This window comes from Macaca nemestrina, chromosome 12 (genome assembly GCF_043159975.1).
Source record: "Macaca nemestrina isolate mMacNem1 chromosome 12, mMacNem.hap1, whole genome shotgun sequence".
Classification (NCBI taxonomy): Eukaryota; Metazoa; Chordata; class Mammalia; order Primates; family Cercopithecidae; genus Macaca; species Macaca nemestrina.
Window position 1 is genome coordinate 36,495,226 of NC_092136.1, and position 26,534 is coordinate 36,521,759.

At 36.8% G+C, this 26,534-nt stretch overlaps 1 long non-coding RNA gene across 2 annotated transcripts in view; it reads right to left on the minus strand.

Annotated features, from left to right (window-relative positions):
- LOC105471469 (uncharacterized) overlaps window positions 1-21,333 on the minus strand; it is a 164,804-nt gene extending 143,471 nt beyond the window's left edge. The window contains exons 1-3 of one of the 2 annotated variants that reach the window (XR_981141.2): window positions 21,083-21,333; window positions 3,706-3,771; window positions 2,426-2,636 (exon numbers count right to left, since the gene is read on the minus strand). This is a non-coding gene — a long non-coding RNA (uncharacterized lncRNA). Of the gene's footprint in view, window positions 1-2,425; window positions 2,637-3,705; window positions 3,772-21,082 lie in introns of those variants that run through there. The other variant, XR_011610297.1, reaches the window with a different exon arrangement.
- Between the last annotated feature and the right edge of the window lie 5,201 nt (window positions 21,334-26,534).

Sequence of the window (26,534 nt, forward strand, 5' to 3'; positions counted from 1 at the left end):
GCTTAAAATTGTAAATGACTACAACATCTCTCATATAATTGTTATGATATTTTTCTCTTATCAAGAAGCAAGGCTGCCCTATATGGTTACACAAGATATCCACTTAAAGTTACACATAAAAATTTACACATAGAAAACTATGTTGACAGTACTACAACTTGGCAACCTCTGTCCCACTGAGGTTTGTTATCAATTATATAATAGATTTTCACTCATCAGGATATAAAACTTGGTCTAAATGATAAAGAATGTTTAATTCTAACTGATTTCCTCTTTTAAGTGCTTAAAGTTTGCAGAAGACATGTTTCTACTTATTCTTGAGTGTCCCAGATTCTTTCTGTATTTCAAGACAGCTCTCTAGTTATTAGTTTAATTTCCATCAAAGTTCTCAAATGGAATTACTTATACTTATTGAATGTAAGTAATTTGAAGTAAAAGAAAAAATTTGAACCATTACTTTCAGATTACAAATACATATTATTCTCAAAGCAGAATGCAAGTGTTAAATAACTTTCAACATAAAATATAATTTCCAAAAAATGATCAGTTTAGATGGGTTTCTTTGCTCTCTGCCCTACCCTACACCATTCCAAATGGACTCACTCTTCCTTATAGTTAGGGATAGTTCACTTGCAAAGGCAGGTAATTTGTCCCACCTGCAACTCCTAAGAATTGAATCATTTTGCTATGATTTCCATGACATCCATCTTAAAGAAAACTAAAGCAATAGTTAAAAAATAACTTTCTTTTTGAAAACAAGATAGCAGTTTTGGTTCAACATAGAAGCATTTTTTTTTTCAAAATGGTAGTATTCAGATCTAGCAAAGTTTGCATAAGGAAGATCAGCCTATGTAGTTCCAACAGAAATAAAGCTTTCCCATTGTCAGAAAGTAATTGAAACATGAGTATCAAAAGTCTTTAAAATATTTGTGTTTTTGTCTATTAATTCTACATGTAAGACTCTGTCTCATATTTAAGAACTCCACTATTAAGAATCTCCCTTATATCTCTCTTAGGGAAATAATTCTGAAATACAAAGAAAGATTTGTACACAAAGACATTTTATCATCATCAATGTGTTTAAAAGACCTGAAGGTCCTACATTATTTTAATAATAAAATTATATCAAGTTCATGTATCCAGATACTTTCCATGTGGCAGAAAATCCAACTCAAACTTCTATAAGCCAATAAAAAACACATATATCAGTAAGATGGGAAATATATTGGCTTACATAGTTGAAATCATCAGGGATACATCAGGAAGAATGTAAGTATTGGGGAGCACAAAAAATCTATCGGTTCAGTTTCCTTCCAGTTGCCTGGTTCCTTGAAGTGTCAATGTGGCTGCCAGTAGCACTGCAACTACCATTCAAGTCCAGCATATAGAATAAAAGGGTCTCTTGTAGATTTTGTATAGGTTCTGAAAAGTACTGTGATTATAACTTGTGACAGTGCAGCATTGCTAAAGCAATCATTGTGGCTAGTAATATATAATTACCCTGACTGGCCAAGCTTCAGTCAAGTGCCTATCCTTGAATGAATTATCATAACAAGGGGAATTCTGTGGTTATTTTTCTTTACAAAGCTGCGTTACTGCCTTATTCTGTTTTCTGATGTTTACAACAGAATATCTGAAACTGGGTAGTTTATAAAGAAAAGGAATTTATTTTTTATAGTTATAGAGCCTGAGAAGTCCAAGGTCAAGGGGCCATATCTGGTGAGAACCTCCTTGCTGGTGAGGACTCTCTGAAGAGTCCCAAGGTAGCACACACCATGACTGTGTGTGCTAGCTTAAGTCTCTCTTCCTCTTCTTATAGATTCACCAGCCCCATTCTCATGAAAACCCATTGATCCATCAATCCGTGAATAGATTAATTCATTCCTGAGCACAGTGCCCTCATAACCCAATCACCTTTTAAAGGCTCCACCTGTCAAGACAGCCACATTGGGGGATGAATTGCAACATGAGTTTTGGAGAAGACAAATATTTAAACCATACCAATGACTTTGGGAAAGTGTGCTAAGTTTTGGGGAACTAGTTTCTCACACACGAACAGGAGATTTGGGCTAGATCATTTTGGAAAGCCTTTTAACCATTACTATGTATCATACTACAGTGTTGACTATGGACTGACCTGTGATATAAAAGCATTTTCTGGGCAGGAACAAATATTTCAGGATGAACTGATGAATATGGGTCATGTGGTCTGTTACCCGGCATGTCTTAAAGTTGCTTAAAGGAATTGTGCCCAAGTGGGGGACAAAAACCAAAACCAAGGTGTTTTTAAAAGGTATTTTAAAATATTGATTTAATTAGATTGAACCACAACATTTTTGGTGAAAACATAATTGGAAAATTTATCAAAGCCTAGAGTAAATCCAAGCTATGGATTTTTCCATATGCTTACAAGGGTATACCGAAAACAAAATACAGTATCATCTTTGAATAAATTCTTTACGTTTGTGTAAAATAGCACAACAGTTTGCAACTCATCTATCTTTTTACATGGATGTTATGTTATATTCTTATATTAATTCATGTTTCCACACTTTGCTATGTAGTTGGTGAGTTAAGTAATCAGAAGACAGCCAGTCTAAGTGATATCTCTGTCTCTCCTAATCAGGTTTTGTCTCCTGAAAAGGAAAAATTAAAGTTAAGATACACTGTTAGGAGCTTATTCTTTGGACTCACAAGTATGAACGAGTTCTTGTGCTCTTGTGAAAGCCTTATTCCAACACGTTTTTAAAAATACGTTTCTCCTCATGTTAATAATTGCTTGCTCCCCTATTGTCAATGTACAATAGATAATCATAAACTTTCAGGAAGTGAGGGTACAAGGGTAGGGTGGGAGACACTGGAGCAAAAGATAAGGAAAACTGAAGATTTCATCTTCTCCATCCTGAAATTCATTTGCTAGTCCAATTTTTTGGTGCACAGTGTACTGTGTGTGATGTGGTACAGTTGGCATCTTTATCCCCTTTTTTAAGATTATATGATGTTTTATATAGTTATGTATCATGATTTACCAAAAGTGGAGTCAGAGATATAAAAAGAAAATGTCTCAAGTAAAAAATTACAGCCAGTATCAAATCTAGGGGGACCCTATTTTTAGGAATAAGGGTTTCTTCACAAGCTTTTGGATGACAAATGACTCATCATACGTATACTACATATTCTGCAAATCTTTCTAGCAACTCTATTGGATAATTAGAAACCCTTATTAAAAAGTCACCATAGTTTATAAAATATTTAAAATAATTATATATGATTATGAAACTACTTTATAAAGCACAGAGCAAAATTATAAAGTTCCTGCATGAGTCATTCAATCCTAGGCCCATTTTTATTCCTTTTTTTTTCTTTTTTAGGCAAATGATTCTTATTCACTGATTACAAGTTTTGATTAAGTTGGATGAATACAGAATGTCTGCTTAATCTATTGGCTTTGCCAAATATTGATATTTTGTTCTGGCATAGAAACAAGACTAGACACAAAAGCATAGATTTAAATTAACTGCTCAGAAACAATGTGACTAGTAGAGAAATATATCACTTAGGAGATGATTCTGGTGCAATATCTATAGGCAAATTTGAACTTCTAGAGAGTTGTATCCCTTTGTCCCTGCATTTAATGAGATTTCAGTCAATGTATCTATTATGTAATGCAGCTAGCTTCATACCAAATTGTTAAAATTTGCTTACCCAAATGAAGTGGGCCCCTTCTTTTAGCCATCAGGTAGGCTAGGCATTGATTCCAATGGTGTTTTTCTTAGAATGTCATTGGGAAGACAAGAGTGAGGAAGGAGCAACAGAGGAAACAGAAGTAGGAAAAAAGGAGGGTGGTAGAGAGAAGAGAAAAAGAGACAACAATATAAATATTGTTACTCTTTGTTTAAGAACATGCTATATGCCTGTCACTACCTGGAATTACAACACTAAAGTAAATATTATTAACCTTGTTTTATAGATGAGGAAACTGATCAAGGGGGTTAAGTAACATTCCTAAAGTCTATGTATTGGTTATCTAGTTGCTGTGTGACAAGTTTATCCCCAAAACTAGTGGCTTAAAACAACAACCACTTTATTTGCTCATAATTCTCCAGGTTAGCAATTTTGGATGGGCCCAGCTGGGCAGGTCTTCCATTTGTATTAATGGGGGTCACTCATGTGGTTGCACATATTAGTTGGCTTGTCTGGACTAAATGATCTAAGATAGCCTCATTCTCATGTTTAATTGTTAGAAAGAGCTAGAGGCCAGGCAACATGTCTTTAGCAGTCTTCATGCTAAAACTTCTTTACATAGTGGCCACATTCCAAGAGAATTTCCATGTGGAAACTTTTTTTAAGACTCTGCTTGTGTTATGTTTTCTGATGTCCTATTGGCCAAAGAAAGTCATAGGACTAAGTCCAGAGAAAGTGTGAGAAATCACAGAACATGTGGATACAAAGAGGTCATTAGTGAAACAATTTGTTAGTGTAACAGTATCTGGTACAAGGATTACACACAGGCATAATTGAGATATTGCAGGTTTGGTTCCAGACCACTGCAACAAAGTGAATATGACAATCGAGTCACACAAAATTTTTGGTATCTAGTGCTTGTAAAAGTTATATTTACACTATTCTATAGTCTATTCAGTGTGCAATAGCATTATGTCTAAAAATCCAAAAGTGCACACTTTAATTAAAATATACTTTACTTTTAAAAATTCCAATGCTTATCTGAGCTTTCTCAAATCCTAATCTTTTTGCTGGCGGATCATCTTGCTTCAAAGTTGATGGCTGCTGACTGATCAGAGTGGTGGTTGCTGAAAGTTGGAGTGGCTGAGTCAATTTCTTAAACTAAGACAATGATAAAGTTTGTCACACTAATTAACTCTTCCTTTCACAAAATATTTTTCTGCAGCATGCAATACTATCTGATAGCATTTTCCCCACAGTATATCTTCTTTCAAAATTGGACTCAATTTTCTCAAACTCTGTTGCTGCTTTATCAACTAAGTTAATGGAATACGTTAATCCTTTGTTGGTATTTCAACAATGTTCATAACATCTTCACCAGGAGTACATTCCATCTGAAGAAAACACTTTCTTTTCTCATCCACAAGAAGCAACTCCTCATCTGTTAGGAGGATAACACTCCTCAAGTGTTATCCTGAGATTGCAGCAATTCAGTCACATCTTCAGGCTCCACTCTAATTTTAATTTTCTTGCTATTCCCACCACATCTGCAGTTACTTCCTCCACTAAAGTTTTTAATCTCTCAAAGTATCCATGAGAGTTGGAATCAACTTCTTCTGAACTCTTGTTAATGTTGATATTTTGACCTTCTTCCATGAATCACAAATGTTCTTAACGGCATCTAGAATGGTGAATTCTTTCCAGGTTTTAAATTTACTTTGCCCAGATCAATCACAGAAATCACTGTTTTTGGCAGCTATAGACTTATGAAATGTATTTCTTAAATAATAAGATTTGAAAGTCAAAATAACTCCTTGATTCACAGACTAGAGAGTGGATGCTGTGCTAGCAAGCATGAAAATATTAATATCCTTGGACAGGCGTGGTGGCTTGCGCTTGTAATCCCAGCACTTTGAGAGGATGAGGCAGGCAGATCCCAAGGTTAGGAGTTCAAGACCAGCTGACCAACGTGGTGAAACCTGTCTCTAATAAAAATACAAAAATTAGCTGGGTGTGGTGGTGTGTGCCTATAATCCCAGGTACTCGAGACTGAGGCAGGAGAATCGCTTGAACCCGGTGTAGGGGCAGAGATTGCAGTGAGCCGAGATTGTGCCATTGCACTCCAGCCTGGGCAACAGAGTAAGACTCCATCTCAAAACAAACAAAAAACCCCCATATTTTATATATATATATATATATATATATATATATATATATATATATATATGTGTGTGTGTGTGTGTGTGTGTGTGTGTGTGTGTATGTATGTGTGTGTGTGTGTGTGTGTGTGTGTGTGTATGCATATATATATATATATATATATTCTCCTTGGACAACTCCACCACAGCTCTTGGGTGTCCAGGTATGTTGTCAATGAGCAGTATTTTGAAAGAAATCTTTTCTTCCCAAGCAGCAATTCTCTTAAGTGCGTTTAGAATATTCAGTGAGCCATTGCTATAAATAGATATGCTGTCATTCAGGCTTTGTTGTTCAATTTATAGAGCACAGGAGGACTAGGTTTAGCTTAATTCTTAAGGGCCCTAGGATTTTTGGAATAGTAAATGATCACTGGCTTCAGTCATATGCTGTACTAGTCTTGAATAAGAGAGTCACCCTGTCTTTGAAGCACTGAAATCAGGCACTGACTTCTCTTCTCTAGCTATGCAAGTTCTAGGTAGCATCTCCTTCCAATACAGGACAGTTTTGTCTACATTAAAAACTGGGTGTGTAGTATAGCCATTTCCCTCTGTGATCTTACCTAGATCTTCTGGATAACTTGCTGCCACTTCTAAATCAGCACTTGCTGCTTCAGTTTGCACTTTTATGTTATAGAGATGGCTTTCTTTTTTAAATCTCATGAAGCAATCAACCTCTGCTGCCTTTAAACATTTCTTTGGCAGCTTCCTTGCCTCTCTCATTGTTCACAGAATTGAAGAGATTTAGGGCCTTGCTTTGAATTACGCTTTGGCTTAAGGGACTGTTGTGACTGGTTTGGTCTTCTATCCAGATCAGTTAAACTTTCTCCACATCAGCAATAGGGCTATTTTACTTTCTTATCATTCATTTGTTCACCCGAGTAGCATTTTTAATTTCCCTCAAGAACTTTTCCTTTGCATTCACAACTTGGCTAAATGTTTTGTGCAAGATACCTACTTTTCAGTTCATCTCAGTTTTTGACATGCCTTTCTCACTAAGTTTAATCATTTCTAGTTTTTGATTTAAAGTAAAATACATGTGATTCTTTCTTTCACTTGAACCACTGTGGGGTTATTAATTGGCCTAATTTCAGTACTATTGTGTCTGAACAAATCAGAAGGCCTGAAGAAAGTGAGCGAGATGGGAGAATTGCCAACGGTTGAGTAGTCAGAGCACACAGATTTATTAAGTTCATCATTTTATACAGGCATGGATGGTTCATGGTGCGCATAAGACAATGACAGTAGTAACATCCAAAAATCACTGAATTGAAAAAAAAGATACAATAATAACGAAAAAGTTTAAAATATTGTGAGAATTACCAAAATATGACACAAAGATATAAAATGAACAGATGTTTGAAAAAATGCCACCGATAGACTTGCTCCATGCAGGGTTACCACACACTTTCAATTCGTGAAAAGAATAATCTTGTGAAGCACAATAAAACCAATCACAATAACACAATGTAAACTTGTATTTAAAGAGTGGCAAGATCAAAACTGAAATCCATGTCTCTCTGATACAAATTCTTCTGCTTTTTCCAATGTACTATGATATTAGTTTTTGCTGGTGTGTAATGAGGTAAGCTTTCACTTTTTAAGCATATGTCAGAGAGACCAAAGTCAGGAGAAAGAGCTATGCATTGTTTGGCAGTAGTGAAAGTCTATCTTTTTGTTTTTGTTTTTGAGACGGAGTCTTGTTCTGTCCCCAGGCTGGAGTGCAGTGGCGTGATCTTGGCTCACTGCAACCTCTGCCTCCTGGGTTTACACCATTCTCCTGCCTCAGCCTCCCAAGTACTGGGACTACAGGCACCTGCCACCATGCACAGCAAATTTTTTGTATTTTTAGTAGAGACGAGGTTTCACCATGTTAGCCAGGATGGTGTCAATCTCCTGACCTCATGATCCGCCTGCCTCGGCCTCCCAAAGTGCTGTGATTACAGGCGTGGGCCACTGCGCCCAGCTGTAAAAGCCAATCTTATTTAAAGTTTGCTATTTTAAAAAATATGTTTACTACTTCTTGCATTAGTTAACTTTTGATATGGCACCAAACAACTTCAATATCTCAGTAGAATACATTTATTGCAGTTATCAGACTATTTACTGAGCATGGGAAGTCTGAAAGGTCAATTTATATCTGAAGAGTCACAATCTTTTTAAGTTCATTCTAGCAATAGGATTCTTTTAAAAACTTTATTGCCCTTCTCTTGGCCTATTTTATTCTATTCATTTCCTTTGCAGGAACCACATAATTCTTTTTCTGGCATTCCTAATTCTCTAGAGCTGTGCTGTCCAATAGGGTAGCCATTAGTCACCTATGGTTACTAAGCATTTGCAATGTGACTAGTATGAACTGAGATTTGTTTTAAGTATAAAGCACACATCTGATATTGAACACGAAGTACAAAAAATGGAGGTCTCATTAATATTTTTATATTGATTACATGTAGAAATCATAATATTCTGTATATGTTGAATTAATACATCTTAAAATCAGCAAATGTATCGAATTATTTACATGTTTCTGTTTAGTTTATTAAATGTGGTTATTCAAATTTTAGGCTATATATGTGGTAGGTTGCAATATATTTCTGCTGGACTGTGCTACTCAAGACTTGATTTTGGCCATCTCAAGTTTAGCATTATTCCTAGGGATAGCAACACATTTCAGGTCTTTGAGACATTTTGTCCAACAGAAAGGATTTTCTGAGTCTATCTTACTCTAATGAGAGGTCTTAAGGGTGGAAGAATCACACCATTAATTGGTTCTTTGCTTGGAGACTGTCTTCATTTCACAATAGTTTATTGTGAAATAAAAAGGCTGTGTACCAAGACAATGGGGTTTTCTAAATATACAATCATGTCATCTGCAAACAGGGACAATTTGACTTCTTCTTTTCTGAAATGAATACCCTTTATTTCTTTCTCTTGCCTGATTGCCCTAGCCAGAACTTCCAACACTATGTTGAATAAGAGTGGTGAGAGAAGGCATCCCTGTCTTGTGCCACTTTTCAAAGAGAATGCTTCTGGTTTCTGCCCATTCAGTATGGTATTGGCTGTGAGTTTGTCATAAATAGATCTTATTATTTTGAGATATGTTCCATCAATACCGAATTTATTGAGAGTTTTTAGCATGAAGGGCTGTTGAATTTTGTAAAAGGCCTTTTCTGCATCTATTGAGATAATCATGTGGTTTTTGTCTTTGGTTCTGTTTATATGCTGGATTACGTTTATTGATTTGCGTATGTTGAACCAGCCTTTCATCCCAGGGATGAAGCCCACTTGATCATGGTGGATAAGCTTTTTGATGTGCTGCTGGATTCGGTTTGCCAGTATTTTATTGAGGATTTGTGCATCGATGTTCATCAGGGATATTCTCTCTCTTTTTTTTTTTTTTTAGATTTTTTTATGATTATTCTTTTTTCTATGATTATTCTCTCTCTCTCTCTTTTTTTTTTTTTTCTATCTCTGTCAGGCTTTGGTGTCAGGATGACGTTGGCCTCATAAAATGATTAGGGAGGATTCCCTCTTTTTCTATTGATTGGAATAGTTTCAGAAGGAATGGTACCAACTCCTCCTTGTACCTCTGGTAGAATTCGGCTGTGAATCCGTCTGGTCCTGGACTTTTTTTGGTTGGTAGGCTATTAATTATTGCCTCAATTTCAGAGCCTGCTATTGGTATATTCAGCGATTCAACTTCTTCCTGGTTTCGTCTTGGGAGAGTGTAAGTGTCCAGGAAATTTTCCATTTCTTCTAGGTTTTCTAGTTTATTTGCATAGAGGTGTTTATAGTATTCTCTGATGGTAGTTTGTATTTCTGTGGGGTCGGTGGTGATATCCCCTTTATCATTTTTTATTGCATCTATTTGATTCTTCTCTCTCTTCTTCTTTACTAGTCTTGCTAATGGTCTATCAATTTTGTTGATCTTTTCAAAAAACCAGCTCCTGGATTCACTGATTTTTTGGAGGGTTTTCTGTGCCTCTATCTCCTTCAGTTCTGCTCTGATCTTGGTTATTTCTTGCCTTCTGCTGGCTTTTGAATGTGTTTGCTCTTGCTTCTCTAGTTCTTTTAATTGTGATGTTAGGGTGTCAATTTTAGATCTTTCCTGCTTTCTCTTGTGGGCATTTAGTGCTATAAATTTCCCTCTACACACTGCTTTAAATGTGTCCCAGAGATTCTAGTATGTTGTATCCTGGTTCTCATTGGTTTCAAAGAACATCTTTATTTCTGCCTTCATTTCATTATGTACCCAGTAGTCATTCAGGAGCAGGTTATTCAGTTTCCATGTAGTTGAGCGGTTTTGATTGAGTTTCTTAGTCCTGAATTCTAGTTTGATTGCACTGTGGTCTGAGAGACAGTTTGTTATAATTTCTGTTCTTGTACATTTGCTGAGGAGTGCTTTACTTCCAACTATGTGGTCAATTTTGGAATAAGTGCAATGTGGTGCTGAGAAGAATGTATATTCTGTTGATTTGGAGTGGAGAGTTCTGTAGATGTCTATTAGGTCTTCTTGGTGCAGAGTTGAGTTCAATTCCTGAATATCCTTGTTAACTTTCTGTCTTGTTGATCTGTCTAAAGTTGACAGTGGGGTGTTAAAGTCTCCCATTATTATTGCAACTTCAGCAAAGTCTCAGGATACAAAATCAATGTGCAAAAATCACAAGCATTCTTATACACCAGTAACAGACAAACAGAGAGCCAAATCATGAATGAACTCCCATTCACAATAGCTTCAAGGATAATAAAATACCTAGAAATCCAACTTACAAAGGATGTAAAGGACCTCTTCAAGGAGAACTACAAACCACTGCTCAGTGAAATAAAAGAGGACACAAACAAGTGGAAGAACATACCATGCTCATGGAAAGGAAGAATCAGTATTGTGAAAATGGCCTTACTGCCCAAGGTAATTTATAGATTCAATGCCATCCCCACTAAACTACCAATGACTTTCTTCACAGAATTGGAAAAAACTGCCTTAAAGTTCATATGGAACCAAAAAAGGGCCCGCATCTCCAAGACAATCCTAAGCCAAAAGAACAAAGCTGGAGGCATCATGCTACCTGACTTCAAACTATACTACAAGGCTACAGTAACCAAAACAGCATGGTACTGGTACCAAAACAGAGATATAGACCAATGGAACACAACAGAGCCCTCAGAAATAATACCACACATCTACAGCCATCTGATCTTTGACAAACCTGACAAAAACAAGAAATGGGGAAAGGATTCCCTATTTAATAAATGGTGCTGGGAAAATTGGCTAGCCACAAGTAGAAAGCTGAAACTGGATCCTTTCCTTACTCCTTATATGAAAATTAATTCAAGATGGATTAGAGACTTAAATGTTAGACCTGAAACCATAAAAACCCTAGAAGAAAACCTAGGTAATACCATTCAGGACATAGGTATGGGCAAGGACTTCACATCTAAAACACCAAAAGCAACGGCAACAAAAGCCAAAATTGACAAATGGGATCTAATTAAACTAAAGAGCTTCTGCACAGCAAAAGAAACTACCATCAGAGTGAACAGGCAACCTACAGAATGGGAGAAAATTTTTGCAATCTACTCCTCTGACAAAGGGCTAATATCCAGAACCTATAAAGAACTCAATCAAATTTACAAGAAAAAAACAAACAACCCCATCAAAAAGTGGGCAAAGGATATGAGCAGACACTTCTCAAAAGAAGACATTCATACAGCCAACAGACACATGAAAAAATGTTCATCATCACTCGCCATCAGAGAAATGCAAATCAAAACCACAATGAGATACCATCTCACACCAGTTAGAATGGCGATCATTAAAAAATCAGGAAACAACCAGGTGCTAGAGAGGATGTGGAGAAATAGGAACACTTTTACACTGTTGGTGGGACTGTAAACTTGTTCAACCATTTGCAAAACAGTGTGGCGATTCCTCAAGGATCTAGAACTAGAAATACCATTCGACCCAGCCATCCCATTACTGGGGATATACCCCAAGGATTATAAGTCATGCTGCTATAAAGACACATGCACACATATGTTTATTGTGGCACTATTCACAATAGCAAAGACTTGGAACCAACCCAAATGTCCATCAGTGACAGACTGGATTAAGAAAATGTGGCACATATACACCATGGAATACTATGCAGCCATAAAAAAGTATGAGATCATGTCCTTTGTAGGGACATGGATGTAGCTGGAAACCATCATTCTCAGCAAACTATCACAAGAACAGAAAACCAAACACTGCATGTTCTCACTTATAGGTAGGAATTGAATAATGAGATCACTTGGACACAGGAAGGGGATCATCACACACCAGGTCTTATTGTGGAGTGGGGGGATTGGGGAGGGATAGCATTAGGAGATATATCTAATGTAAATGATAAGTTAATGGGTGCAGCACACCAACATGGCACATGTATACATATGTAGCAGACCTGTACGTTTTGCACATGTACACTAGACCTTAAAGTATTAAAAAAAAAAAAAAAAAAAAAAAAAAGCTGTGTGCCTTTCAACTGCCAGTCTTAGAATGTTGGAATTACAGTATCTCTCTTCCCATTCTTCTTCCTTGGAAATATACTAATTCTTCTCTTAGCTCATTCTTTATTGTAATATCTAATCAAATTTCACTAATGACAACCAACTCATGGCATGAAAATTCTGCTCAGTTTCTCTTTGCCAAAGTCACAAGTTTATTAGATGCCCTTTCTGGCTTCCAATTTATTGCAGGCAATTATTTTACCAATGCATAAGATAGATTGCTACATTTTTTCTGCCTGCTTTCTAAGTTTGCTTGCTATATATTTACCAGTCCTGTATTTAAAAGTTCTTTTTGGCATTATGCCACTTCTGGCACCATTTATTTGCTGGTCAGTTTTTGTGCAGTAGCTTACAACTTCAAAATCTTAGTAGTTAACAAAGATGATAATAAAAACTTGTTGTGCATATAACATGAGAACAGTAGGCTTTTGTGGCTCTCATCCACTCTCCTGGACATAACGAGGCTCAATTAGACTCTATGTGTCTTCTCCTTCTGGAACCCAGGCTGCAGAGGCATTAACTACATGAAAATGCTGTTCATTCTTGGCAAAAGGCAGGAACTAAAGAGGTAGTGTCAATGCATGAGGGCACCTTTAAAGCTTCTGCTTAGGTATGGCAAAAGTCATATCATTAGCCAAGCCACATCATATGACCAAGCTTGTAACCAATGCCTATGCATAAATAAGGTAATGGTGGAGAGGAAATAAATAATTATGAATTTATAATTCAATATACCACATTACTCTCTCAGCATTATCTCTGACAGAATTTTGATGCAACAGAAGAAAATTAATATCCTCATAGTCCACCAAACATTCATGCATAAGCAAGTATTCCCTGGCCTAGTCAATCTCTTTATCCATCAGCAGGAGTCTAGGAAGAATTTATCATCATGCAGAAAGAAAAAGTAACCTTCAGAAGGTGAATATTTGCTTCCAATGACAATATTTCCAAGATAATGTATCACAGACTGTGAGGTCAACGCTCTCCCAAAAAGCTATATCAAACTTTTTTTTTGAGCATGAGAGACACCACAGAAATAAAGAATTAGACTTCCCTTAAAGTTAAAAGTTCAACTCTGTTAAAACATCCACTGTTTTGTCTTGTACTTACATGTCATCTCACAAAACTGCATGCTAATATTACTTTTTCTTGCCAGCTTTTGAGCCCATCTAATTAACAGGGATATTTCCTTTTCCCACTTTGCTCCCTTTCTCTTTGACATTAACCTATTAATACAATGAAACTATCCTAATTTGAACTCTGTCTAAAAACCTGCACCTTCAATAATTCAAGGTAGCTTTAATAATCTCAAAATAAGGTTTTTAACTTCCTTCAGGAAGAATGATTGATATTTTTTTCTTCTGCTTCTTCATTTCGTTCCTAGAAAAACATAGTATGTTTCCTAGAAATGCCTGTGCTACTTCATAGCCATTTAAAAACTCTGTGTGCTTTTACTTTATGATTTCCAAGTTAAATATCCAAATACAAGAGGGCTCTGTTCTACACTGCCACTTTGTATTTAAGTAAAATTTACACAAATCTCAATTTCAAGACTGATGATTTAGAAAGCCAAAAATTAATTAACTCTATTAAAAATATTTTCTGTTTTTATTAATTTTAAATCTGTAAACATTCAAATGCTGGTGAAACTTTAGCCCAAATAGCCCTTATGTATATTTATATTTTTTTCTAGCAATTGTGATAGTTTCATTTTAGCTTTATTTGCCCGTTTTTCTACATGCCATGGACTTCGTGTTTGTGCTCCACAACATTCTTAATTGAAGTCCTAAACCCTCAGTGTAACTAATGTGGAGATGGGGTCAGAGAGGAGGCGATAAAGGTTAAATGAGGTCATAAGGGTGGGGCCCTAATCCTATAAGGACAGCACCATTTTAAGAAGAGGAAGAAAGCCCTCCTCAGAAATAGAATTGCCAGTCATTGTGTTTGTAAACTTCCAGCCTCCAGAACTGTGAGAAACAAACTTATAGTCTGTGTTATTTTATTATAGTAGCTTGAGCAAAGTAATACATTACATTTGTAATTTAATTTTATAATTAGCTGTTTTTCACACTATCGCTTATTCAATAACCTTCTACTCTTTTATGGATTATGTTTGCCAACTTTTTAAATGTAGTATACTCTTACATATAATAGAATGCATTCTGAAATTTTCAGAATTTTACTTCTGCTCCTAATATACCCTGCTTTAATTTTTACAACATTTTAAGATATTTTAAAGTCTGGTGGTATAAGCCTCCTCCATAGTCTTCCTCAATGATTTATCTTTTCCAAGTACTATCAGGATATTCCTGCAAACAAACTTTAGAATGTCATTGAATTATAATTGAGATTGATTTCAAATTACAACTAATTATGCACTAAATAACTTTGGAACATTGAGTTTTCTAATCAGGAATAGATATTTCTTGACTAAAGTCTTTTCTTTTTGTTGCTTTTCCTGATCACAGAAGTTTTGAGGTTGTCCTCATTTCATTCATTATATTTCTTCCCAAATTGTTTCCTTTATATTTTTGCTACAATTGCGAATAAGAGCTCCTTGTCATAAAAAAGTATTTTCATTGGTTTACTAAGATTTAATATCTCAGATCTTCAGCTTCAGATATTTAAATAAATTTAATCTGCACCTTAATGTTCTAGCAGCAACCTATGAGGATTAGACTGTAAAAGCACCATTTTTGCATAGACTCTATCCTGCGCATGTTGAGTTCACTATACGAGGAATTGCATTTTGTGTAGGGTCTCCAAGTATAGATAGTGTGGCCATATACATCCTCTTTCTGGCATTAGTTCTATCAATTTCAGAGAAGAACTCTTGAGAATAATCAAATAATCTGAGAGAGAAACTCCTATAGTTAGGGCAACGATATGATTCATCTTTTAAAGTGGAACATTTATGAGAGAGAGAGCATTATTTAAAACTTCACTAGGACAACAAGGATAAAATAAAGCTATCCCAGGCAGACCAGAATGAACCTACCAGTGGCCCATAGGCTCTGTATATGTGGATCACTCTTAACCTTGAACCTCTCAGCCTAGACTCTTCTGAAAGATGGATATCCACCAATAAGTCTAAATGGCATCTACCCATGTAGTTTGTGGCCTCCTTGTGCTGTTTCTGGGCCTGTTTTCTCTCGGATCTGGTTCTGACCTTTTCCCTACAACTGGACTGTAAATTCCCACATCACCTGGCTTCCCGCTAGGTTAGACTCCTGGAAGACACAGGCAGGAGAAATCACAGGACAGGAAAAGGGAGACTTCCAGGGTACTCCACTCCTACTCAGCCTCAGGTGGCAACTCTGGCAGGGACTGCCTTCTCTGAATGGCTCCAGTTTCTGGCATACAGGCCTGCAGCAGTCTATCATTTCTAGTTGTCCTCAGCAAGACAATCAATGTAATTGACTTAGGGTGGTATTATCAGAAAAGTAAGAAGCTACTTTTGGAACTGGAGCTTTGTTCTATTTGAGTGATGAAAAATGAAACTTTTTTACTGGGATGTTTTTATTTACTTTAACATTAATAATCCAGGTCCTTTATGGAAAGAATGCAAACACAAATAAGCAAAAGGGAATATCATAGCATATATGCTTTTCTATATATTTTCTTATGTTGTAATTGAAGGATTTTTCCCATCTAAACATACAGATATAACTTATTCTTAATATCCAAAACTTATTTCATTAACAAATGCTCCATTGTGTATTTAATACTTAGCATTTTCCATTTTCCCTATTATAAACAATAGTATGGAAAATGGGAAACATACTGTAATAAACATATATGATTATCTACTTGTACAATTATGAATTTCTGATAGTAGGTATTTTGGCTCAAAGTCAAATGAGTTTTTAAAGGCTTTCCATTCACATTGTTCATGACTATCCAAAAAATGTATATGCCCATCTTTATTACTAGCATGAATAAAGGTGAAGTGTGCCTGCCTTCACCTCTTGCTGACAGGGTATTATTCTTTTTATTGATTTAAAACATGTACAAATGATTTCAATTGCCTTTCTATTTTTGAATTATTTTATTACCAGCAAAGTTTCTATTTACTAAAGGCATGCTAATTGGCTATGTATCTTCTTTTATTATTTGTCTATAAATGTCCTCAGACCACATTCTCTTTAAATAATTCATGTTCCTCATGTTTTTCTTTTATAGTTATGATAGCTAATTACAAGTCTTTGGTTGTCATAGGCATTACATATATTTTTTTCAGAGTGTCATTTACCTTTCAAGTATGGTTTTAGCCTTTCACAATAGAGATTTTTATAAAATAAAAAGTTAATTACAGTTCCTTAACCTGGAACTGGTTTGTTCTGGCAAGTTCTATTTGCCATGTGTGTAGGCTTGGACAAGTTAACCTTCTAAACTCTAATTTTCTCATCTGTAAATTACAGAAGATAATAGTGCCCATCTCATAGAGTTGTTATAAGAATTAATTGTATTATACGTAAATTATATCTAGTAGGCAAATATTATATAAAGCTTGATATGGTTTGGCCGTGACATCACCCAAATCTCATCTTGACTTGTTGTTCCCTTAGTCCCTATGTGTTGTGGGAGGGGCCTGATGGGAGGTAATTGAGTCATGGGAGTGGCTTCCCCCATGCTATTCTCGTGACAGTAAGGTCTCATGAGAGCTGATGGTTTTATAAAGGGCTTCCCCTTTGCTCGGCTGTCATTCGTCTTCTCCCTGCCACTATGTGAAGAAGGACATGTTTTCTTCCCTTTCCACCATTATTGTAAGTTTTCTTTTCTTTTCTTCTCTTTTCTTTTCTTTTCTTTTTTCCAGACGGAGTCTCGCTCTGTCGCCCAGGCTGGAGTGCAGTGGCGCAATCTCGGCTCACTCCAAGCTCCGCCTCCCGGGTTCACGCCATTCTCCTGCCTCAGCCTCCCAAGTAGCTCAGACTACAGGCGCCCGCCACCACCCTGGCTAATTTTGTTTTTTGCATTTTCAGTAGAGACGGGGTTTCACCGAGTTAGCCAGAATGGTCTTGATCTCCTGACTGCGTGATCCCCGCGCCTCGGCCTCCCAAAGTGGTGGGATTACAGGCATGAGCCACTGTGCCCAGCCAAACCTCTTTATTTTATAAATTACCCACTCTCAGGTATGTCTTCATAGCAGTGCAAAAATGGACTAATACAAAACCTGACACATACTAAGGCCTCAATCTATTCAAAAATAGTACCTTCTATCCCATAGTTTTCTTTTTTATATCATCTCTGTAGTCTAAAATAACTGAAGTTTCTTCTGCATATAACCCATGGATAATACCAATGGTATTATGTGCACTTCCTCCAATGTAGAATTTAATGAAGTTCACTCATTGTTCGTTTTCTAGCAATTCTTCCTTCTTAATTCGTACTCTACCTTAACTCACTTTAGCGATTTTGCTCTTCATGTTTCCTATACCGCTGTTATTAAATTTTTCTGTCTATGAAAATACTTTATTCTGTTTCCTGCAATAGATTATTTTCAAAGGCATGCACTTTCTCTTCCTGGTTTTAAGGATAAAATGCTACTTCATATCCCTTACATACTATTGTTCTCTTTAGCCTCATGTTTTTAGTTGCTTTGTTTTTGTTTTCTACATTTTTCTTCAAATAGTGTAAGTTCTGCCTAGACCAAAACCTTATTGGTTGTTTTTAGTATTGGTTCTGTCTCTCCCTCCTATGCCTTTGGGTGTTATCTCAATCTCTTTCTCAGTTCTAAAACTAAAGAGCTGGACAATTCTGTTTCTAAAACAAATCTGGTCCACTTAGTGTCTTCCATATCTATTACCTGGCTCTTTGATTTTATAAACTAATGAAAAGTTTTTAAGAATTCTAGATAAATTATTGCCAGGGATTTTCTTGACTCTGTCATACCAAGAGTATTTTAATTGTGGAGACTTCACCCGCCCGGATATGGATACAACATACCACTGGTCATGCCCACATCCACTTTTTTAATCTTATCTTCTCCACATGCTTTCTTTCCAGTTCTTCCCCAAAACTTTCTATATTTGAATTCAGAATTATGACAGAGTAGGAGAAAGACAGGAAAATATATTCAATTAATAGTACAATAGTCGTCTACTTGGCAAAGGGATTGCTGCCAGTTCTGAGATGGTTGCAATCTATGGTAATATGAGTCAGGGCATATAAAATAGAGAAGGGATCTAGTTTTTATTTTTCCATGTTTTTCTATATCTGAATGCATTATCTATATCTGGAATTAAAAACTGAGTATACTGTAGAACAAAGGATGTCTTAAAGGTAGGGAGAGTCTTTCAAGTATCTGGAAACCAAGGGAAGACAGAGAGAGCTGAGGCTAAGAGGAGTCAAGGAAGATGAGTCTGGGAGAGTAGACTGGGAACAGACTGTAAAAGGCCTTATATATCAGGCTATTTTGTTTGTATTTATAATGTAGGTAATGAATAACGGAAGATGTTAACCGAGGAAATATCATAATCAGACTTGAGTCTTACAATGATTACCCTCTTGGGCTAAGACAGATTTAAGGAGAGTCTAGAGTCATGGAGATACATTTAGAAGCTATTATCATATCTAGGTGACAGATGATGAAGGCCAGAACAAAGACATCAAACATTGGTACAAAGACGAGAGGAAGAAAATGAATTTCAAAATATTATTTATAAGCCTTTGTGATAAAAGGTGCAACTGGAAAGAAGCCTCAAATGCATTTTCTCCCAACTTCATGCTACAACAGATAGGACACAGGAAACAAAAAAATGAAAATTTACACCTCCAACAAAAACAGTTGTAGTGATGGATCAGAACAACTATTTTTCTGATGGGGGAAGAGGGCTTTATAAATGCAGAGATGTTCTAATGAGGAAACCAGTAATGGAAAGTATCCAAGAGGAGTGAGATGCAGGACAGAGAAGAAAGCTGCAGATGTAGAAGGAGGACTCAAGGGCATCAGAAAAAGGCAAATGTGGCCCCTGTCACTGCTTTACCCCAGGGATGTATATGGAGAGTTTAAAATACCCTTCAAAATTTCAAGAAGTATCTAACCTAGCCTAAAATTTAAAATTTCCTCCAAACTTGATTTTTTAGAACCAAAATCTGATGTGTCTGTGAGGTATGCGTGTGCGTGTCTATGTGTGTACATAAAACATGAGCACATAAATACCTTAAGAGAACATGTGGTCTGAGGATATTTATAGGCAAATCACAAAAGAAGAAACATGGCCGGCCAGGCGCAGTGGCTCACTCCTGTAATGCCAGCACTTTGGGGCCCAAGGCAGGTGCATCACTTCAGGCCAGGAATTTGTGACCAGCCTGGCCAACATGGTAAAATCCTGTCTCTACAAAGAATACAAAAATTAGCTGGGCATAGTGGCAGGCACCTGTAGTCCCAGCTACTGCAGAGTCTGAGGCACAATAATTGCTTGAACCTGGAGGCTGAGTTTGCAGTGAGCCGAGATGCCACTGTACTCCAGCCTAAGTGACAGAATGAGACTCTGTCTACAAAACTAAAGAAAAAAGAAGAAACATGGCCTATTAACATTCCTCTAGTAAATGCTCTATTTGTATTCTTCATATTATGACTAGGAAAAATTCAGTCCTATATAGGAAATTGTTGTGGTTATTTGATAATTCCAAAGGTAGTAGATTGAACATGTATGTGTCTTTTAATCTGAAATCTTAAGAAAATATATAACAAGAAGTTTACACCTGATCCTTTGACCACAAACATTTTCAGCATGCTTAGAAAGCAAAGCTGATACTCAGGTCAAATTCACACACACGCATATGTAAACTCCCATTTGTTTCTCTTTGATATTATCTTCCCCAATTGGTCCCTATAAAGGCACTAGTTTCTCAAGTTGTATGTGATCTTTCCCCCTGAAATGGGAGGTTCCAGGTACCTTTTTAAAATAGTCATTCTACAAAGAGAAATGCCAACTATTCTGGGTTGCCAGGTACTTTGAAGTTATTGTCCTTAAATGTAGTATAGAAGGCATAGGTGAATAAGAGGAGATTTAAAAATCTATCTTAAACATCCAATTCTTCAAGCTTTGTTCTGGCTCCTCATCTTCTAACTAGGACTGTCCCCTGCAAGTGAAGCAGGCTTTTATCTAATTCTAGCTGAAACTTGACAGTCTCATTAGTTTTTGATGACATTTCCTGTTCCTTCCATCACTGAGGCCTTTTGCATGACAGACACTGTCTGGCTGGGGCCCTGAAGTTTTCTTCAGAACTTCAACCCTCTGGTTTCCAGATGGGAATTCTTTTATATGCACATCAGCTTTCTGCCCAATTGATCTGTTTGAGGTATTTCTTTTGTCCTGTTTAACTATTTTCATGCTCAATATCATTACTGGTACTCCCTGGAAATAATTCCTCCTATTATCCTACATCTTGCACTGTTGGGGTCTACAATGAGTTACTCAGAGGAGAGAAAGGGGACAAAGCCTCCCTCCAAGACCTACATGATTTCAGAGATATTTCTGGGAAAGACTGTGAAGAAAGAAACAATTTTAATAGCTCTTCCATCCTCTTTCTCTCGCCCCCTATCTGAGGTTTTTGTGGCTCTTCTGTGCAAGTGCTTTAGGAACTCATTTCAAGTTCTGGAAGAAGGGGTTAGGAATTCAGGAGCAGCTTGGCTAAGCGTTTCTTACTCAGGGCATCCAAAGCAGTCAAGGTGCCAGCTGGGGCTGTGGTCATCTGAAACCTTCCAGAAGTGGAGAATCTACTAACAGGGTGGCTCATGCACATGTCTGGCAAGTTAGTCCTAGCTCTTGGTGGGAGGCTTTAGTTCTTGGCACATAGGAGGTATTCAATTAACATGAGCTACTTACGAGTCCTTATGACATAATGGATAGCTTTTCCCTTAATGGGTGATCCCAGAGACCAAGGTGGACGCTGTAAAGCCTTTTATGATGCTAGAAGGAAGTCACAATTCCCTTTATGTGACCAGGGATGTGACCAGAAGTGATGATGAGAGACCAGGATCAAAGGTCTGTCATCATCACTTCCAGGCCAAATATCATGCAGTGGGAGGGAACTTTTAATATTTAGTTTATTATTTATTTACTTTTAAAAAGAATAAGAACAGATTATCTATAAATGTGTATATATATTACGCATACGCATGTATATGAATAATTTAAAGTTTACTCAAGAATGTGCATTTTTTTCTACATTATAAAATATGGTGTCAGGGAAATGTGATATCTAGGAAATTATTTCAAACTACGCAATCATTTGATGAAGATAGCTCTTAGGAGAAAAGAGATGTTCTCCTCTAACTTCCTAGAACCACTGCACTGCCAAACAGGGATTTGTTTCTATTGCCTTATCCAGGTCAGTTCCAAAGCTTCACTTTTCCATGAGGTTTTCCATGATCAATCCTGCCTAAGGTAATTTCCCCTGGCTCCAAGCTACTGTTATCCATGCTATTTGTACCATCCACAGTATATGATATTCAGTGCACTGTTGTGTTGTCAACTGTTTCTTCAATGTGTGTGTTTGCATGCTATTCAAAACATCTGAGATTCCTAAACTGTTTTCTATTTATAAAATGAGTTGAAGAGAATAAATGTCTTGGCACACATTAGGTTTTCAATTAATGTGAGTCTTCTCCTCTTCCTATGTGTTTTCTGCCTAGACCACCAAACACAGAGCCATACATATCACAAATATACATTAAATGTAGGTGGATTGGTTGAAAGGCATGATGTGATAGTCTCTATGTGGGCATATTACATTACACACTATATAAATGAAATTGTCATGTATAATATTCACATTCACCCAAAAGTTCTGAAACAATCAACCCTACAACCCTACGTCAGAAAGTTAATGAGGGGCATAAAGAAAGTGAGCGTGTTCTCTCTCCAACTAGACAGATGTTTATATTCTGTATAAAACACACGCCTTGCATGGGTCCCAGCTGGGACTTCCTATTACATGGCCCATTAAGATCCATGTGGTTAGAAGAGCTAATAAATATTAAGACCTATTCTCCAATCCATTGGGGCGTAGGTGGATTTCTACGTACCTGGGAACAGAATCACACACAAGCATTGGCTGTGTGGCTTTGAAAAGGAAGAGGAAGTTTTTATTCAATTCTTCTTTTTCTTCCTTCTTTCTGCAAACATGATGCTCTATGACAAAGGTCTGAAAGTGGAAACCCAAGGATCCTGTCGTGCTGCAGATGTATTTTAGCTGGTACGGTGGTGATTTTTATTTAAATTAAACTATCATTTAATAATAAAGGGAATCACAGAAAAATCTCACATTCATCTTTTCTAAAAACTCTGAAGATCTGTCAGCATCGGCTCTAACACCTGGCTGGTGACCAAAGGGGGTAGCTAAGTAGCAAATGCCCTTACCAGAAGAAGATTTATATTAAAATAACTGATACATATGACAGCACATTAAAAGTAGATGCCTCAGGTGCTCTGTGGAGTAGCTTTTTATTTAGAAGCAGGAGGATTACATAGAGTTTGTTAAAGAAATAGCATTGGAGTGGAGCATTAAGATTTGGATTTGGATACACAAAGAAGGTAATAGAGGCAGAGAAGGAAAGCATGACACATTTTTGTGGCTAGCTAATTAGCAGTTTGGCTGGAACAAAATCTTCTCATAGTACAGTAAGGAGAAAATTAGCTTGTGGAGTAGGAACAAATTTTTAAGGTAATTTCAATGCCAGAAAGAAGAGTTTACACATAGTTTTATAGGCAATCAAGTCATTCAGGGTTTTTTTTCTATCTTTCTCTCTTCATTATTTCTTTTCCTTTCTAATTTTATGATGCTATCAGTTCTTTACATTGATGTATTTTCTGTTTATTTTACTTATAAAATTTCTTTTTATAAATCTCCTGCCAACTCTCTAATAATGAAAGAATATGAATCTATGATATTTATAAGGCTTATAGTGAACTATATATAACGCATATTAAAAGTGTCTTAGCCGGGCGCGGTGGCTCAAGCCTGTAATCCCAGCACTTTGGGAGGCTGAGACGGGCGGATCACAAGGTCAGGAGATCGAGACCATCCTGGCTAACACGGTGAAACCCCGTCTCTACTAAAAAATACAAAAAGCTAGCCGGGCGAGGTGGTGGGCGCCTGTAGTCCCAGCTACTCGGGAGGCTGAGGCAGGAGAATGGCGTGAACCCGGGAGGCGGAGCTTGCAGTGAGCTGAGATCCGGCCACTGCACTCCAGCCCGGGTGACAGAGCGAGACTCCGTCTCAAAAAAAAAAAAAAAAAAGTGTCTTATGGCTTAACCTAATTTTCTTTTAGATTCCAACTACAAACCAACAATGTAAGATGCCAATCTGTCACAGACAATTAGACTACGTTGGTAGAAACTCAGGGAGAAATGGAAGCTTATGTCCCATTGTGGGTCATCTCTGTCATGTGGTAACCAAAAAGATCAATCTTATCTTGTAGGACACAAATGTTTCTTTCATTGCTCAGATTCCTAGATTCTGGACATCAGAAGCAAAGCTCTACCCAACTCTCTATATCAGACTGCTTCCTGCTGCCAGTGAAGCAGTCAGCCATTTGTAAACATCAGTGGAAATTTTATAAGCCTTTGTAATTAGCAAGGATAATTTCTATTTGGGATTAGAAAAAAAAAATGAGTCTGTGTCTCTATTTCCTGTTTGTGTTTTGTTGTTATAAGTAATATTGAGATTGTGCAGGGTTTTGAATGTTGTCGGTAGAACAATGCCCTAACAACTTTGCTCTGAAGATTTAATTTTTCAATAGACAAGAATTATGGCTGCATTTGTGCAGAGTCCCCTATGACAAGGGATAATTCATTCAAAGAAGACTAGCTGAGGTGCAACTACCTTTCTGTCCCCTCAAGTTGTGACTTGGACACCATTCTAAACAGAGAGTTTTGTAAACCTCTATGCCATAAGCAGAGGCTTTTCTGTTCTGTCTAGTGGCTGAGGTCCCTCAGCCAGAGGCCTGCTGACAGGTCAAGTATGGTAGTGTGAAAACATGCCCCTTTCCACATGCAAACTTTTTGACATTCCTCCCATAAGAGGCAGGGTCTATGTCCCCTCCCTCTTCATCTGACTGCTTTGACCAATGGAGGACCTTGGAATGTTGTTAAGTCGCTTCTCAGAGAAGGTCAGAAAAGACCATGTAACTTGATGCTGTTGAGATGTTTGCTCTAAACTAAACCAGCCACCACTTAGAAAGTCCAACTATACCCTCAGGCCAAGATGCCAGAAAGACCACATATACACACTCAGGTTGACAGTTCAGTCCATCCTCACTAATGCACCTGACATGTGAATGATACCATCTTAGGTCCTCCAGACCAGCCCATCCAATATATTGGACAACTCTGCTCTCAGGAAATGCCACAAGGAGCAAAAGATGTGCCCAAAGAACACTCCTCAAATTCCTCACCCACAAAATTGCAAAACAGTATGTCTGTTTTACACTGCAAACTTGTGCTGTGGTTTTTAATACATAGGTAGTACCCAGAACACACTTTGACTGCTGTTTTCTTTGTTTTGTTTTTTGGTATGGTTACAAGGCTAGAACTAAGAATAATTAGTGCAAATTACAAAGAGATGTGTATTAATTCAATATGCAGAAAAGCTAATGAATTCTATAATGAAATGAGTTGCTACAAAAAATAGAGATTCTTGACACTGGAAACAGTTAACCAGAAGCCATGTAACTATGTACTTGAAATGTTGTCCTAGAAATGAAAATATCAGATAAACAGAAAATAAGAAAGACTTCCAGCTCTGAGAATAGTTGTATGCAAAGCAATATTAAATGCTAATATCTCATTTTACTTAATCTTCATTTGTGAAAATGGCATAAATATATATTTATTTAACTTGAACCTGACAGTTCTATAAAGTAAATTGAGACATGCATTGTCTCTATTTTATAATAGTTATAGCTAGTATATTTATTAAATAATTACTAAGTATTAGGATTAAACAAAACATTTAAGATGTGTAATGTAATTAAACCTCAGAATAACCAAATGGGATACATTCTATTGTGATTCCTATTTTATCCTGGATACAGTTTAGGCACAGAGAGGGTAAGTAATTGACTAAGGACACACAGGATGAGAGGTGAAGACAATCAAGCCCAAATTGTTAGACTACAGAGTCTGAAATCTTAATCACTATTCTGAGGCATCTTAGGCTGGGTGCATAAGAATATATACCACATTTACCATAATAATGGCTGACAGACTTGGCTTGAGTTGAATATTAGGGTTTTATTGTTTGGTCTTATGTGGTGCGTGTGCATTTGTGCACACTTGTGTGTGTATGTGTATGTGTTTGAGTAGACAATGGAAATACAAATCTTTAATGAGAACTTGGATTAAAAACTTTTGAATTTTCCATAATCTTGTTTCTTGATGTTTAGACTATGTATTTACTTAGTCAACCCTATTAATACAGACACCTTGAATTTTTCTCAAAACCACATCACAGTATTGTGGAATTAGACAAGACTGAGAGGATTTGTCTGTTTTTCTCTCTGGCTTGCACTCTCCTTTATGTCTCTCTGCCCTACTTCCCTTGCTCCCTCCCTTCGTAATAAGCTAATGTTTTCCCAGGAGTGTACTCTACACCAGGCACATTTCTGGGGGATTTAATTCTTTCAACCATCCCAGTGATATCATACACAATTTCTGGATGAGGAACTGAAGCTCAGAAAGCTTTTAATACAGGAGCTTTTAAGTGCCAGCATCATAATCTGAACCCAAGTCTTTCTAGGGGAAAAGATCACGCTTGTAACTACCCAATAGTGTTACTATTAAATGAACCCAACTAAAATCAAATACCCTACCAATCTTTCTAGAAAGAGTACACATTTTCTTCAACACCCCATTCCAAAGTAAACAAATCCTTACATTAATAAATCCCCTATTTGGGTTAATAATCTCATATTTCAATATAAATATTTTTCTTTTCTCTGATTTAAGTGGAGACTTAGAAATGATAACTGTTGTATTTATGAAACAATCTTCTACTCTTCACATTATTGACCAGCATGAATTTACTGTTTAATGTGGCACAATATTTTGGTTTATTGTTTAATGTGGCACCATATTTTGGTTGAAGAAGCCCTCA